Source organism: Syngnathus floridae, unplaced genomic scaffold, assembly GCF_059516105.1.
Source record: "Syngnathus floridae isolate MCC-2025c unplaced genomic scaffold, RoL_Sflo_1.0 HiC_scaffold_69, whole genome shotgun sequence".
NCBI lineage: Eukaryota > Metazoa > Chordata > Actinopteri > Syngnathiformes > Syngnathidae > Syngnathus > Syngnathus floridae.
The window spans coordinates 164,766-180,617 of record NW_028284098.1 but is presented as its reverse complement, the minus strand read 5'-3'; the positions used below and the strand labels follow the sequence as shown (position 1 = coordinate 180,617).

At 51.4% G+C, this 15,852-nt stretch overlaps 1 pseudogene; it reads right to left on the bottom strand.

Moving 5' to 3' along the window:
* Window positions 1-614: 614 nt before the first annotated feature.
* LOC148378011 (janus kinase and microtubule-interacting protein 3-like) lies at window positions 615-9,125 on the bottom strand (annotated as a pseudogene).
* Window positions 9,126-15,852: the final 6,727 nt, after the last annotated feature.

Here is a 15,852-nt window from a genome sequence, read left to right as displayed (position 1 = left end):
CACGTGACCACGACGTAGCGACGTCATATAGTAACCGCTGTTTTGACCAGTAGACTTAGTTATTATGCGTTGACATAATGGCGCACTGGTTAGCATGGCCACCTCTTAAGCATGATGATGCGGGTTCGACGCCTGATCAATGTTAGCATGGAGTGAGCTGAAGTGCATGGCGCTGAAGATTTGAATCTTTGAAATGCGCTGAGGTCTGACATATCAGGCAGAATGGTTTGCCATCACGTTCAACAAAAAATAGAAACTTTCCCACTCTGATTAAAACGTCCTGTGTTCATCTACGTATTTTCGTTTTGCTGTGCATCTTTTCCCTGCCATTTCGAGAGCCCAATTGACACTCATAGTTTAAAGAAATGTGTTTGCCCATCCTACTTTGTGGAATTTCACCACATGCGCTTTTGACCAAAATACCAAATTGAACTCAAGTGAAGCCAACACGCACAACCCCCCCCCCCCCCCCCCCCCACACACACACACACACACACACACAAATGTTGATATGAACATAAAAGAGCCGCATGCGGTTCGGGAGTTGCGGCTTGGCCAAACCTGTACTATACAACTTTATTTGTATAAAATTTTCACAACAGCTGTCACACAAACAAAGCGGGAAAAACCGAAGACGTGCGTGTTCCGCCCACGCTGGATTTATTTGCACCTTTGAAAAGACACCGTATTGCCGCAGATGTGGCAAAGAGTACTTTTGGGCATCTGAGACGGAAGGATGTCCAAAGCATCACGTCACCTGCTCTGGTAGGCATGGTGGTGGGACGTTGAGGTCAACCGCTTTGGGGTTGGCTGACTCTTTGATCGCAGGATGCCACACACTTGAAGACAGAAGCAGAAAAGCAGAGCTAAATGCAAAATGTACTCACCGGTGACTCCAATTTTTTTCCCCCCTGAAGAAACAGCTGGACGGGTGGCCCCGGCTGGCCAGTGGGACTCTTGTTATTCTGACCCTTTTTAGTGCGCGTTTGGGGCAACACAGACACAGAAGAGATGCTCAACTACCCCGAAACTCTACTGCCTTTAGCTGTGACATCTGCAACAGGGCATGCGGCTCCAGAATTGGACTCTTTAGTCACAGAAGGAACTGCAGGTCCAGCAACCAATGACCACCAAGGCACATAATCCATAGTCTCTCGAGACTGACGGAAGCCAACAACAATATGGGGCAACAACCGTTTTTTGTGGCGCTCTCTTCTGGTTCAAAAGTGCCCTGCATGTGAATTTGCTTTTCCTGCCTTCTGATTGGATGAGCGCCGGTGTGACGCGGTGCCTCTGTCACCGTGGCGGGGGGTATACGTTGGCATCGGAGCGTCTGCCAACGTCTGAGACCGGCTGGCAGTGTATCGGAGGTGTCGAGTGCGGTGCCGCTGGAGCTCACTCACCAGCTGGTGTTAGGGCCACAGAATGAAGGCCAAGGAGAAGAATAGAAAGAGAAACAGAAACTTCTCCTCCAATTGTTTGATTTGTCTCTTCTGAGCTTCGATGAATTCTTTCAGCTCTTTGTTCCTCTAGGACGGACAAATGGAAAGTGGCATTCAAAAGCCAGTAAGCGTGCAAGTAAGTGCCGGGCTGGCTTTGGGCCCTTACCTGTTGCGCGCTGTGCAGCAGATCCATTCTCTCTTGGAGGATGCAAGCGTCGCGCTCCCTCAACTCGCACATCAGGGCTCGCTTCCATTGGTCCACGGCGCTCCTAAGCTCTTCTCTCTGATCCGCCGTCAGCACGTCATTCACGCCAGCGTGGCTGGCTTTTTCGCCGTCCGTGGCGGGGCAGTCCCGCTGCGGTAGCGCCTCGTACAACATGGCCTCCAGCTCCAGGATCCTCTGGGCCGCAATCCTCGTCCATCAGTGGTCCGGCGGGAGATTTGAGGGCGGCTTACCTTATGAGCCTGGTCCATGGAACACTTCCTGAAGTCCAACTCTTCATCCAGGTAGCCCTTCTGCTTGCAGAACATATCCTAGCACAGCTCAAGGTCAGAATTGTTGGGGCACATTGCCGGAGTTCCCCTTGGCTGATGTCGCGTGTCTGTCTACCTTCTCACTTTCAATGTCCAACATCTTCTGTTGAAGTGCTGACTTGGTCACTTTGATGTATTCTAACCACTGAGGAAAGGCTGCTGTCACATAAGCAGAATGCGAGAGCGTGCGTGGACGTGCGCGTTACCTTCTCGGCTAGGGTGAGAAGGGTCCTGGCGTGAATCACGACCACCTGCTCCTCGTTGGTGAGATTCTGCAAGAGCCCAAAGGCACAGCGTCAACAAGCTTCTTTCAGCGCAAAGCCTTCCAAAAGTCACATTTGAGCCGCCGAGTCTCGTGGAGTGCGAACATAAGGAGTTCGACATACACTTACGGCGTTATAGCCCAGGATGTCCAGCTTCTTCATCAGATCACTGATGACGATGTCCGGGGGAAAGGCGCAAGGAGCAATGTAAGGTGTTCTGGGACCTCGGGTTAAGGTTAGGGTTGCGAGGGACGCCTTACGTACGCTCACGCCCTCGGCCTCGCAGTAGATCTGCAAAGGGCTCAGGCCGTCTGGGAAACGGACTTGCAGAAACTTCAAGACGGGGGAGCGCCACTCCCTCTCCTGAAAGGCAGAGGCATGCATCCGTCCGTCCGTCCGTCCGTCCGTCCGTCACATCTCTGGCCTCAACACGCTTGTGCGAGTCTTCCCACCTCCAGCTCCAGGATGCGGAACTCAAGCAGTTCGTTTTGGTCTCGGATATCCTGGATGTGCTCTTTCAGACGCGCTTCTTCCGCCTCCATCCGCCTGACCTGAAAAGACAGTCAGACCTCATCTGCGGGGCTTCCCGACAGGTGTGACGCCAAGCGACTCCGCCCAGCGCCTTTCTTTCCGTCACCTTTTCGGCCAACTGCTGATTGCTCTGACGCAGCAGCTGCTTCTCCTCCACCCACTTGACATTCTAGAAGAGACAAACGCGTGGACAGCTTTGGAATGTTGTGTCATTTTCATCCACAAATTCTTTGGTTGACTGGAAAATGACATTTGCTTTTCTCCGCATTTTCCCAGCCACGTTCGGGGGGGGGGGGGGGGGGGGGGGTTGGTCCAGTAATGCCAGACGGATGAGTGACTGAAGAATGTAGCTATTTTGTCTGAGAAAAAGGTGTGCTCATTGATGAGCTTACCTGTCCTTGTTGCTTCAGCGCTGACTCCAGATCTGCTACTCTGCTTTGATAGTGACCCATTTCTACCATCAGCTTTTCTCTGGTCTGAAAGGAGGAGGAGGGAGGCTCCTCCTCCTCCTTTCAGACCAGAGAACACCCGAGGCTGGGTGAGAACGGGGAGGCTGCGACCCGGCCGGGGGTTGCGGGAAGGGGCGCCACCTTGATCTCCTTCTCGGCGTCGTAGTCCCCTTTCGCTGGTCTGGGCTAGCAGAGCGTAGGCTCGTTGCAGCGCTTGATATTCTTGCGTCAGCTGGCGGTAGCGAAGCTCCGCCTCTTCATGCACACACCAATGCAACACAGCACTAGTACCAGAATCAGTCAGACCGGCGACAAAGCACCCGCGACGCAAAGACGAGTCCGATTCCAGGCTGAAGAGGAATGTTTGGTGCCAATACGCTGGCAGAAATGGCGGGCTACCTCTTCGGGTTCCGTGTCGGGGGTTCTGTCGGTGTGAAAAGACAAGGACGATCCGTCCGAGTCCACCAACACGTCTTCGTCGTAGCCGTAAAATGTTTCGATGACCTGCGGGCGCGGAAGCAAACATCTCTCTGAACAAACTGAAGCGACACCTCACGATGAATCGACGAGAGGAACGATAGCGAGAAAAAGGCCATTTCATCTTGCGCAACACCAAGCAGCCGCAAACAAACAGACTCACCTTGCAGGACCTCACGCTTTGTTCCTCCTCAGAGATTCTCGACGTCGGTATCGTAGCAGCAAATCTCTCTCCTGTCGACACAAATAATCCGCCTTTGAGATTCTTTGGATGCAAAGGGAACGAACGGCTCCGGCGCAGAAACAAACGCGACTCACAATGACATTTCTGACATGAGCTCCTGTCTCCAGAGCCTGAAAAACACGTCACCGGCGATGATTGGAGGGACGCTCGTCTTTTCCAAAAGTGACAACTACAGGGTGTGTCAGGGTTTTCCAGATTATCTTTATCGTATCATTGTGTTGCTTTGACTTTGACTGCGACCTGTAATAAATAATATTATTTATCCCTTATTTATCCCTATCGCTTATCCCTTCCTACACAAAGTCGTAAAACACCCCTTGCTATGTTTTGACTAGAGGTCAAGGGCTTCCTCTATTCAATCCACTCTTACACCCACCCTGTTTCTCTTAATTAAAATGCTCGTGCAGGAGCCGAGAGTCAGACTTCATTCGTACAACGGATGGACTCTCCACCTGCAGGTGTCCAAAAGAACTTACTTGTCTCCCGTGTGGTTCTTGCAAAATAAGTTGGAGCGAGCGCAACTCTAACAGGGTGCATTTTGCCACTAGCTGCCTACGGACAATGACGTCGCGCTCGCGGCTCATGGTTGACGGGCTGAGCAGCCGGGCAAGTCCGTCGTTTTCAGCGCACAGCGAGTGGCAAAGGCGCTGACAAAACGGGAGCTTTGAGCTGCTGAAAACGGCAAAACAAGTCTAAAGCGTGTTCAAACGCGTGCGCACAATGCTCCTGCTTGAAAGGTCGGAATTTAAGGGGCCAATTTTTTGGATGGCGGCCGCCGGCCAAGCTTTGGACGGAAAAGGTTTCCTGGCGACAGCGAGCGAGCGCGGCGCTGCCGTACGTGCACCGAGTCGCCTGCCTGAAGACCTTGGACAAGTCGTCGATGATGTGCCGCTGCTCCACAACTTGAAGGAACTCCATTTCACCGTCCTGCTGGCCGCAACCGCGGTCCAGGTCATTGAGCGAACTAGGCCTTCTCTGTGGAACACAAATGCAGTGGACTCTGTTGGCACGCCGCCGTTGTCCGCGTCGACTTACCAAGCTTGCCATCTCCTCGTTCTCCTGGGTGACAAAGCGCACTTTGTTTTCAAGGCGACACAGCACCAGCGAGAGTTCTTCATTCTTCCTGCTCAGGCGTTTGTTTTTGTACAGGAGTGGCAGAAACTGGCTTTCTGTTTCTCTCAGTCGCTTTAGCTGCAAGCATGAAGTGCGGGATGTGAAAGACGCACAACACGCGGGCCAGAACGTATCCATTCCTTTTGCATCGGTTTGAACGGAATCGTGGCTTTGGCTCCCAATAAAAGACATCTACCAGGCAACCGACTCGCCGCGCCGCTCAACTAATAAGCAAGCGCAATGGGTGCCTCGCTGGATGGCGCGCATCAAACGTAGCGCAAACCTTCAAGCGTGCCGTCAATAAATTACCAGTTCATTGCGCTCTTCAGAAAGCAGGGCGTTTCGATCCTCCAGTTTCCTGATGACTGCGCTGAGCTCAGCGATTTTCAGATGAAACCGTCGCGTGTCCCGATCCTCCTGAGACTGAAAACGCCCCGCAACACACACACACAAGCACTCGTTCAAAGTTCAAAACTGTTTTTGTGCTACCTTCCTCCAGCAACGAACTAAGTCATGCGTACTGCAAGTGTGTGATGAGGTGGCTTACGCAATGAAGAGGATTGCTAGTAGCGGCGTTGACCCCACTTCCAGGGTAGTTTAGGCCCGCCCTTTGGGAATCCCTCAGGGCAGCGATCTGCTGCTCGGCAGCCTGAGTCTGCAGCTGAAGGCGGTGGACGTGGCCGGCCCCAGGGCTTCATCCAAAACACTAACCGCTCTGTCTTTCAGCTTGATCTCATCCGTCTGGATGTACAAACGGGGAGCGCTCAGGCAGGCGGGCAAACTCATTTGCCAGAATTGTGACAAAAACAAAGAGAGCAACCGGCCAATTTTTTTCTTGAATCGACTAGAACACCTTTGCTGTGACAAAAGCGAAGCGAGCAACCGGACATTTTCTTCTTGTGAAATAGAATAGAATAGAATGCCTTAGGTGTCATTGCACTGCAGGTATACAACGAAATTGGGAACATAGCCACGCACCGCGCATCTGATCAGTCCTACCAGTCGGCGGATCTCCCTCTCGCAGTCTCTCTTGGTTCGGCTCAGCTCCTCCCGATGCTGGTGATGAGCCGATCGGAGCTCGGCCGCTCGGGACTGCCAGGCCTGCTGGGCCGCTGCCAGGGCTTCTTCCGCGCTCCTGGTGGAGGCGACACCGCTCGGTCTCCCGACACCGCCGCGTCTCCTCCACCTCCGCCAGCAAAGCGCCCCCCCTCCTCACCTGAGCAGACATTGCGCCACACCGGGCCGTTGAGACCGCAACGGAGCGCCGCGACGCTTACTGGGGACAAGCTACACAATACGGTAGCGGCCGCATCGAAGCCCGACGTGGCGTGCGGATAGTCAGACACGGATAGAGCGGATCACCTTGTCCATGGAGCCGTCCCTCAGGCTGAGGACCAAGGCATTCAGTCGCTGGATCTCTCCATCTTTGATTTTGATCACTCTCATCAGCTCCATTTCATGCTGCCGCAGTAATGTCTCCCTGGTAATGGCTAACTCTTTCTGCTTCTCCTCATGGAGTTTGCTTTTGAGTTCCGTCATGGCGGCGGTGGCACGGTGGTGCTCCGCCCGCAGGTCCTGACTTCTCTCTCTCTCCAGACAGCTGACCTGACATGACTTAGACTTAGACAAACTTTATTGTCATCTTGTCTGCACATGGTGCATACAAAACGAAATTCCGTTGCATACGTCTTACAACAAAGTAGTGATATTGCAGTTGAATAGAAGTAACATATCCTATGAAAATATATATATATACATATATACTATATATATATATATATATATATATTAAAAATAAGTATAAAGTGCAGCAGTGATAATTATGCAATAGTGCAAGTAGGCAAAACAGTATTCAAGAGTGTGCAGAGGAATGCTAAACCATGTATTAAACTTCTATTTAAAGGGTTTATACAAGTTCAGTAAAGTTGGTAGTGCGAGATAGTGCAAGATAGAGGTCCGTAGTGTCATAAAGTACAGTTCTGTGAATGTGTGATGCAGAGTTCAGTTTAGAGCTCAACAGTTCTAGTGTTCAACAGTCTGATGACAGCAGGGAAAAAGCTGTTGCAGAACCTGGTGGACCTGCAGCGGATGCTGCAAACCTCTTCCCAGAGGGCAGCAGGCAGAACAGTCCATGGTGGGGGTGTGATGGGTCATTGATGATGTTACGGGCACGGGACATGCAGCGCTGAGATGAAATGTCCTGAATGGAGGGAAGAGGAGCCCCTATGATCCTCTCTGCTGTCCTCACCACTCTCCTCACGTTCTTCCAATCGGAGGCGGTGCAGCCTCCACACCACACAGAGAGACAGCTTGTCAGAATGCTCTCTATGGTGCTCCTGTAGAACGTCCTCATGATGGGTGGGGGCAGGTGGGCTCTCCTCATCCTCCGCAGGAAGTACAAGCGCTTCTGTGCCCTCTTGACCAGTGCCGTAGTGTTCATAGTCCAGGTGAGGTCTTCTGTGATGTGGACCCCCAGGAATTTGGTGGTGCTGACCACCTCCACAGCTGAGCTGTTGATGATCAGTGGAGCGTGGTGAGGCTGTTTTTTCCTGAAGTCGACGATGATCTCCTTCATCTTCTCCTCATTCAGGATCAGGCTGTTTTCTCTGCACCAGCCCACCAGCTGCTCCACCTCCTCTCTGTAGTCCAGGTCGTTGTTGTCTCTGATGAGCCCCACCACCGTTGTGTCGTCTGCTGACTTCACGATGTGATTGGTGGTGAACCTGAGGACGCAGTCGTGTGTCATCAGGGTGCACAGCAGGGGGCTCAGGACGCAGCCCTGAAGGGAGCCTGTGCTGAGGGTGATGACATCAGAGGTGTTCTGTCCGACCCGGACTGACTGAGGTCTGTTGGTGAGGAAGTCTAGCAGCCAGTTGCGAAGGGGGGTGTTGAAGCCCAGGTGTTCCAATTTTCCTACCAGATGCTGTGGGATGATGGTGTTAAACGCTGAGCTGAAGTCCAGGAACAGCCTCCGCACATGGGTGTTCTTCTCCTCCAGGTGAGCCAGGCTCAGGTGAAGAACGGAGGAGATGGCGTCCTGAGTGGAGCGGTTTTGCCGGTCGGCAAACTGGAACGGGTCAAATAATAGGGGGAGTCTGGAAACGATGTGACCTTTAAGCAGCCTTTCGAAGCACTTCATCATAACCGGAGTCAGTGCAACAGGCCGGTAATCATTAAATGAGGTGATTTGAGGTTTCTTCGGCACCGGAATGATGGAGGCAGTCTTAAAGCACGCCGGCACTGTGGCTTGGCCCAGCGAGGTGTTAAAAATGTCTGTGATGACCCCAGCCAGATGACTTGCACATTCCCTGAACACACGCCCAGGAATGTTGTCGGGGCCAGGGGCCTTACAGGGGTTGACTCTCCTCAGGGTCTTCAACACATCGGCGGAGTCAAGGCAGAGTACCTCCTCTTCCTGATGGGGGACAGTTTTAACTGCTGGAGTGCCGTTTAGTGCCTCGAACCTCCCAAAGAAGTTATTTAGACCATTTAGAAAGTCAGCATCAACTACACCCACCGGGGGGGGGGAGGGTGAGTTGTAGTCTGTAATCGCCCGTATGCCTTGCCACATACTCCTGATGTTTTTGACGTCGTGGAAACGATCCTGAAATTTTCGACTGCGGTCTCGCTTCGCTATCCTGATGGCACGGTTCAAGTTGGCTCTCGCTGTCCTCAGTGTCTCCTTGTCGCCAGACTTGAAGGCAGAGTTCCGCGCTCGTAGCGTTTGACGTACCTCCTCAGTCATCCAGGGTCGTTGGTTGCCCCGGGTGATGATATTCTTAGTGGTGCTGACGTCCTCGGTGCATTTGTTGATGTAGGCTGACACAGTCATGGCACACGCATGTCTAATCTACATCGGGAAAACTGGGAGGGAGGGAGGCAGGCAGGGAGGCAGGCAGGGAGGCAGGCAGGGAGGCAGGCAGTGTCTGTCTGTTGAGGTTTTCACCTTGTTCTTCTCCTGCTGAAGTTCTAACTGGACGTCCATCAGTTTGGTTCTCAGCTCGTCATTGGCGGCCTGAAGGGCGTCCGTTCGCTCCGCCTTGGCCCGCCCTGCCGGAGCTCGTTTGGACATCTCTTACTCGAGTCTCGCCCGGTCGTCAGTCAGAGATCACAACATTTGTACCTGGAGAGCACAAACGCAGCGCTGTTTTCCACTGGCTTCGAACTCAACTTCAATCGGTACCGTAACTTACAACATCATAAACATAGAACTAGCTTGACTTATTCATTGAATAAATGCACTTGGTTCTTCAAAACTGCATCACGCAACATAGCGTGACCGAGACGGCCGTTATCCACCTGCGTGAAGTTATTTGGTGAAATGAATGAGATGTTTAAGACACCATCGTTCTGTCTCTATGTAGATGAAGGGAAATAATCGATTGCTGAAGGTCCAAAGGTGTTGTGATAAACAAATAAACATATTAGTGATTAGTGACATATTTGTGATAAACATATTAGGCAGGATAATCACATATGTTAACGTGACTGCCCACACTGTATTTATTTATGGTTATTTGTTAAATCGAGTACTGTTAGACATGAAATAGGAAGTGTTTAACATAAATGGAAGACGAAAGGGGTACTCACCATTGTAGCTCCTGCTGGTCAATGATACGAGCCTCTTCTTGCAGTGGAAAACATACAGCCAACAAACACCGTGGAACCTAAAGGAATGAAATTAAACATTAACATTTAGCCTCAACCAACATTCACAGATACAACGCAACGCAAACTACACAAACGTAAATCTTTTTAAACACAATGAGTTGTACTTACCGTGTACGCTCTAGACGGTCCACTTGCAAGCGGAAAATAAAGATATTTCTGTTGATAATCGTCGTGTTTGTATCCGGTGTCTCGCTCAAGGCCATTGCGCCCACAGATTTGAATTTTGGCGAGAGTTCAGCCTATTGACGTCATTTCCGCGGTGTAATACCCGCATATCTGAAACGGCAAAGTTAAGAGTAGAGTTAAATAAAGTTTTTAGTCAACGCAATAATTTACAACCGTTGACCAGTCGAAATAATCGTCGAAATTTGGCGTCTGTGGCTGGAAGCAGACGCCGAGTTCGACATTCCTCCCAAACGCCACACTCCCTTGCTTTTCAGGGCTAAAAAAAAACAGTTGTAATTACCTTGTACGCTCTAGACGGTCAAGTTGCAAGCTGAAAACAAAAATATTTGCCTTGTTAGTCATCGTGTTACTAACAGCTGTGTCTTGTTTGCCAGAACTGCCGCTTTCCTACTTCCTGTTGCAAGCCACGCCCACGGATTATAATTTTGCCGTGAGTTCCGCCTATTGACGTCATGTCCGCGTCACATGACTGCGACGTAATATTATCTAAAACTGTTTATGCGGTATTGTGTTGTTCTGTGCGGTATTGTGTTATTCTGTGCGGCGTCGTGTTGTTCTGTGCGGCGTCGTGTTGTTCAGTGCGACGTCGTGTTGTTCAGTGCGGCATGGTGTTGTTCAGTGCGGCATGGTGTTGTTCAGTGCGGCATGGTGTTGTTCAGTGCGGCATAATGTTGTTCAGTGCGGCATAATGTTGTTCAGTGCGGCATGGTGTTGTTCAGTGCGGCATGGTGTTGTTCAGTGCGGCATGGTGTTGTTCAGTGCGGCATAATGTTGTTCAGTGCGCCATAATGTTGTTCAGTGCGGCATGGTGTTGTTCAGTGCGGGATGGTGTTGTTCAGTGCAGGATGGTGTTGTTCAGTGCGGCATGGTGTTGTTCAATGCGGCATGGTGTTGTTCAGTGCGGGATGGTGTTGTTCAGTGCGGCATGGTGTTGTTCAGTGCGGCATAATGTTGTTCAGTGCGGCATGGTGTTGTTCAGTGCGGCATGGTGTTGTTCAGTGCGGCATGGTGTTGTTCAGTGCGGCATGGTGTTGTTCAGTGCGGAATGGTGTTGTTCAGTGCGGCATGGTGTTGTTCAGTCCGGGATGGTGTTGTTCAATGCGGGATCGTGTTGTTCAGTGCGGGGTGGTGTTGTTCAGTGCGGGATGGTGTTGTTCAGTGCGGCATGGTGTTGTTCAATGCGGCATGGTGTTGTTCAGTGCGGGATGGTGTTGTTCATTGCGGCATGGTGTTGTTCAGTGCGGCATGGTGTTGTTCAGTGCGGCATGGTGTTGTTCAGTGCGGCATGGTGTTGTTCAGTGCGGCATAATGTTGTTCAGTGCGGCATGGTGTTGTTCAGTGTGGAAAGGTGTTGTTCAGTGCAGGATGGTGTTGTTCAGTGCGGCATGGTGTTGTTCAATGCAGGATCGTGTTGTTCAGTGCAGCATAATGTTGTTCAGTGCAGCATGGTGTTGTTCAGTGCGGCATGGTGTTGTTCAATGCGGCATGGTGTTGTTCACTGCGGGATGGTGTTGTTCAATGCGGGATCGTGTTGTTCAGTGCGGCATAATGTTGTTCAGTGCAGCATGGTGTTGTTCAGTGCGGCATGGTGTTGTTCAGTGCGACATAATGTTGTTTAGTGCGGCATAATGTTGTTCAGTGCGGCATAATGTTGTTCAGTGCGGCATGGTGTTGTTCAGTGCGGCATGGTGTTGTTCAGTGCGGCATGGTGTTGTTCAGTGCAGGATGGTGTTGTTCAGTGCGGCATGGTGTTGTTCAATGCGGCATGGTGTTGTTCAGTGCGGGATGGTGTTGTTCAGTGCAGGATGGTGTTGTTCAGTGCGGCATGGTGTTGTTCAGTGCGGAATGGTGTTGTTCAGTGCGGCATGGTGTTGTTCAGTGCGGCATGGTGTTGTTCAGTTCAGGATGGTGTTGTTCAATGCGGGATCGTGTTGTTCAGTGCGGCATGGTGTTGTTCAGTGCGGCATGGTGTTGTTCAGTGCGGCATGGTGTTGTTCAGTGCGGCATGGTGTTGTTCAGTGCGGCATAATGTTGTCCAGTGCGCCATAATGTTGTTCAGTGCGGCATGGTGTTGTTTAGTGCGGGATGGTGTTGTTCAGTGCAGGATGGTGTTGTTCAGTGCGGCATGGTGTTGTTCAATGCGGCATGGTGTTGTTCAGTGCGGGATGGTGTTGTTCAGTGCGGCATGGTGTTGTTCAGTGCGGCATAATGTTGTTCAGTGCGGCATGGTGTTGTTCAGTGCGGCATGGTGTTGTTCAGTGCGGCATGGTGTTGTTCAGTGCGGCATGGTGTTGTTCAGTGCGGAATGGTGTTGTTCAGTGCGGCATGGTGTTGTTCAGTGCGGGATGGTGTTGTTCAATGCGGGATCGTGTTGTTCAGTGCGGGGTGGTGTTGTTCAGTGCAGGATGGTGTTGTTCAGTGCAGGATGGTGTTGTTCAGTGCGGCATGGTGTTGTTCAATGCAGGATCGTGTTGTTCAGTGCAGCATAATGTTGTTCAGTGCAGCATGGTGTTGTTCAGTGCGGCATGGTGTTGTTCAATGCGGCATGGTGTTGTTCAGTGCGGGATGGTGTTGTTCAGTGCGGCATGGTGTTTTTCAGTGCGGCATAATGTTGTTCAGTGCGGCATGGTGTTGTTCAGTGCGGCATGGTGTTGTTCAATGCAGGATCGTGTTGTTCAGTGCAGCATAATGTTGTTCAGTGCAGCATGGTGTTGTTCAGTGCGGCATGGTGTTGTTCAATGCGGCATGGTGTTGTTCACTGCGGGATGGTGTTGTTCAATGCGGGATCGTGTTATTCAGTGCGGCATAATGTTGTTCAGTGCAGCATGGTGTTGTTCAGTGCGGCATGGTGTTGTTCAGTGCGACATAATGTTGTTTAGTGCGGCATAATGTTGTTCAGTGCGGCATAATGTTGTTCAGTGCGGCATGGTGTTGTTCAGTGCGGCATGGTGTTGTTCAGTGCGGCATGGTGTTGTTCAGTGCAGGATGGTGGTGTTCAGTGCGGCATGGTGTTGTTTAATGCGGCATGGTGTTGTTCAGTGCGGGATGGTGTTGTTCAGTGCAGGATGGTGTCGTTCAGTGCGGCATGGTGTTGTTCAGTGCGGAATGGTGTTGTTCAGTGCGGCATGGTGTTGTTCAGTGCGGCATGGTGTTGTTCAGTGCAGGATGGTGTTGTTCAATGCGGGATCGTGTTGTTCAGTGCGGCATGGTGTTGTTCAGTGCGGCATGGTGTTGTTCAGTGCGGCATAATGTTGTTCAGTGCGGCATGGTGTTGTTCAGTGCGGCATGGTGTTGTTCAGTGCGGCATGGTGTTGTTCAGTGCGGCATGGTGTTGTTCAGTGCGGCATAATGTTGTCCAGTGCGCCATAATGTTGTTCAGTGCGGCATGGTGTTGTTTAGTGCGGGATGGTGTTGTTCAGTGCAGGATGGTGTTGTTCAGTGCGGCATGGTGTTGTTCAATGCGGCATGGTGTTGTTCAGTGCGGGATGGTGTTGTTCAGTGCGGCATGGTGTTGTTCAGTGCGGCATAATGTTGTTCAGTGCGGCATGGTGTTGTTCAGTGCGGCATGGTGTTGTTCAGTGCGGCATGGTGTTGTTCAGTGCGGCATGGTGTTGTTCAGTGCGGAATGGTGTTGTTCAGTGCGGCATGGTGTTGTTCAGTGCGGGATGGTGTTCAATGCGGGATCGTGTTGTTCAGTGCGGGGTGGTGTTGTTCAGTGCAGGATGGTGTTGTTCAGTGCAGGATGGTGTTGTTCAGTGCGGCATGGTGTTGTTCAATGCAGGATCGTGTTGTTCAGTGCAGCATAATGTTGTTCAGTGCAGCATGGTGTTGTTCAGTGCGGCATGGTGTTGTTCAATGCGGCATGGTGTTGTTCAGTGCGGGATGGTGTTGTTCAGTGCGGCATGGTGTTTTTCAGTGCGGCATAATGTTGTTCAGTGCGGCATGGTGTTGTTCAGTGCGGCATGGTGTTGTTCAGTGCGACATAATGTTGTTCAGTGCGGCATAATGTTGTTCAGTGCGGCATGGTGTTGTTCAGTGCGGCATGGTGTTGTTCAGTGCGGCATGGTGTTGTTCAGTGCGGCATGGTGTTGTTCAGTGCGGCATGGTGTTGTTCAGTGCAGGATGGTGTTGTTCAGTGCAGGATGGTGTTGTTCAATGCGGCATGGTGTTGTTCAGTGCGGGATGGTGTTGTTCAGTGCAGGATGGTGTTGTTCAGTGCGGCATGGTGTTGTTCAGTGCGGAATGGTGTTGTTCAGTGCGGCATGGTGTTGTTCAGTGCGGCATGGTGTTGTTCAGTGCAGGATGGTGTTGTTCAATGCGGGATGGTGTTGTTCAGTGCGGGATGGTGTTGTTCAGTGCAGGATGGTGTTGTTCAGTGCGGCATGGTGTTGTTCAATGCGGCATGGTGTTGTTCAGTGCAGGATGGTGTTGTTCAGTGCGGCATGGTGTTGTTCAATGCGGCATGGTGTTGTTCAGTGCAGCGTAATGTTGTTCAGTGCGGCATGGTGTTGTTCAGTGCGGAATGGTGTTGTTCAGTGCGGCATGGTGTTGTTCAGTGCAGGATGGTGTTGTTCAGTGCGGCATGGTGTTGCTCAGTGCGGCATGGTGTTGTTCAGTGCGGGATGGTGTTGTTCATTGCGGCATGGTGTTGTTCAGTGCGGCATGGTGTTGTTCAGTGCGGCATGGTGTTGTTCAGTGCGGCATAATGTTGTTCAGTGCGCCATAATGTTGTTCAGTGCGGCATGGTGTTGTTCAGTGCGGGATGGTGTTGTTCAGTGCAGGATGGTGTTGTTCAGTGCGGCATGGTGTTGTTCAGTGCGGCATGGTGTTGTTCAGTGCGGCATAATGTTGTTCAGTGCGGCATAATGTTGTTCAGTGCGGGATGGTGTTGTTCATTGCGGCATGGTGTTGTTCAGTGCGGCATGGTGTTGTTCAGTGCGGCATGGTGTTGTTCAGTGCGGGATGGTGTTGTTCAGTGCAGGATGGTGTTGTTCAGTGCGGCATGGTGTTGTTCAGTGCGGCATGGTGTTGTTCATTTCGGCATAATGTTGTTCAGTGCGGCATAATGTTGTTTAGTGCGGCATGGTGTTGTTCAGTGCGGGATGGTGTTGTTCAGTGCGTTATAATGTTGTTCAGTGCGGCATGGTGTTGTTCAGTGCGGCATGGTGTTGTTCAGTGCGGCATGGTGTTGTTCAGTGCGGCATAATGTTGTTCAGTGCGGCATAATGTTGTTCAGTGCGGCATGGTGTTGTTCAGTGCGGGATGGTGTTGTTCAGTGCGGGATGGTGTTGTTCAGTGCGGCATGGTGTTCAATGCGGAATGGTGTTGTTCAGTGCAGGATGGTGTTGTTCAGTGCGGCATGGTGTTGTTCAGTGCGGCATAATGTTGTTCAGTGCGGCATGGTGTTGTTCAGTGCGGCATGGTGTTGTTCAGTGCGGCATGGTGTTGTTCAGTGCGGCATAATGTTGTTCAGTGCGGCATAATGTTGTTCAGTGCGGCATGGTGTTGTTCAGTGCGGCATGGTGTTGTTCAGTGCGGCATAATGTTCAGTGCGGCATAATGTTGTTCAGTGCGGCATGGTGTTGTTCAGTGCGGGATGGTGTTGTTCAGTGCAGGATGGTGTTGTTCAGTGCGGCATGGTGTTCAGTGCGGGATGGTGTCTTTCAGTGCGGCATGGTGTCGTTCAGTGCGGCATGGTGTCTTTCAGTGCGGCATGGTGTCGTTCAGTGAGGCATGGTGTTGTTCAGTGCGGCATGGTGTTGTTTAGTGCGGCATGGTGTTGTTCAGTGCGGGATGGTGTTGTTCAGTGTGGCATGGTGTTCAGTGCGGCATGGTGTTGTTCAGTGCGGTATCGTGTTGTTCAGTGCGGTATCGTGTTTCTCAGTGCGGTATCGTGTTGTTCAGTGCAGTATCGTTGTGTTGTTCGTATTGTGTTTAACACT